Source organism: Protobothrops mucrosquamatus, unplaced genomic scaffold, assembly GCF_001527695.2.
Source record: "Protobothrops mucrosquamatus isolate PMUCROS unplaced genomic scaffold, P.Mucros_1.0 scaffold1069, whole genome shotgun sequence".
NCBI classification, from domain to species: domain Eukaryota; kingdom Metazoa; phylum Chordata; class Lepidosauria; order Squamata; family Viperidae; genus Protobothrops; species Protobothrops mucrosquamatus.
Window position 1 is genome coordinate 233,147 of NW_015387297.1, and position 1,710 is coordinate 234,856.

The following is a 1,710-nucleotide window of genomic DNA, read 5'->3' on the forward strand; positions in this document are numbered from 1 at the left end:
ATATATACATATATACATATACATATATGTGTGTATATATATATATACACATGATAAATGACTTTGTAGTTTCATCATGTGCCCAGATCATAATGTAAAAAATCTTGAAAAATGTGAAATGATAGGTTTGATGAAAGATTTGTTACCGAATTGTGAGTTGGGCACGTGTTGATTTTTTTCACTCATTTCACTGACTTTTTTTCACAGAGAAACTACTTTATGATGTATGCAAATCTCCATTATAGCACTTTTGAAGACATAGTAATCACTAGTAGAAAATTCTAAATGTTTGAGTTTATCTGCTCAAAAACTTATGAAGGTTGCTTTGCATTGGCTAAGTCTCAGGTCAGCACAATTGCATCCAAACAATTTTAATTTCAGGGTATTGCTGAAAGAGTTGGATGGTGGTCATCTTTGATACGTAAATCCTGGCTATCGTGGTTGAATGTGACTACTCATAATGAAGCCACAATGCCATCCAAGCTCACATTCCTACACAAGAGTGGATGGTGGCTCTTTAGGAACATGAATCTAACAAACTGCGTCTGTGCTTAAGATTAATTTCTGAATAAGGTATTCCATGTGCAAATAACAAGGGCTGGAATTGGCTGATTTCAGGACCATCTATCACTTGTTGCATTTCCCTCCCTCCCAGATAATCTCAGGTTTAGTAGAATTTATTCCCATATAGATAGACATGGATCTAGTCTTAAGTAGTTTTATCTCCAGTTCATCTGGGTGTTCCTGTTAAGTGTCCATCTTTGGTTCCACCTAAAAAAACCATCTTTTATCTAAAATAATCACTTTCTGTCATTTAAAAAAAAGATGTGCTGGAGTTTAATTATGGGTATCTACAGAAATTTAGATGCTGGTGCGCATTGTGTATAAATACAGAACCGGCAGAAGTTATCCCAATTAATATAATGGTGTATTTACTTTTTATTCAGCAAAAATAGTTTGGACATATATTAACTGACTTGGGGGTTTTTATGAGATGTCCCTGCACCATGCCAACTTGATAAAAGAGTTGTCCTTTTTTGTGTTGGAAAGGTGAAAGCATTGCAACTTTTTGTTGAACTGGAGAAGGACAGAAATAGTTAATTCTATGTGAGATAGAAAAAAATGGACATTTCCCTCCCAAATTACTTAGGGGCATCTAATTGCAATGAGGGACAATCAGTACTGTTCAAAACTACTTTACCACATGGTGCAATGAATTGGTCGGATTTTCTTTCCTAAAATGCGCCACCTTTAGAGAGACTAGAATTCTCCCTTATTGTTAGCCCAATAACTTAAAGGAATTCCCAACTCAGAAGCAGAACATTTCTCATTACTGGATGCTGTGGGCGAGATGGGAGATTGTCTTGGAGCACTTGCCTGCAAAAATAGGATGCTGATATGGGCATAACTATGATATAATCTAGCAGAACTCTATTATGTTCCTTTTCATTACTCTATTTTTCAGCGTGGACAATAATTTATTTATTTATTTATTTATTAATTAATTTAATTTATATCTCGCCCTTCTCCTTACGGACTCAGGGCGGCTAACAACCAGATAAAACACTAATCCCCAAAAACTACAAATTTAAAAACATAAGTAAAAACAAATATTAGTAATTTGGTCAAGTTAATTTAAAAATTGCTTTAAAACCCCATTAAAATTTTCCCCTAGGCCAGTCCTGCAAGTTGGAATAGCCATGTCTTAAG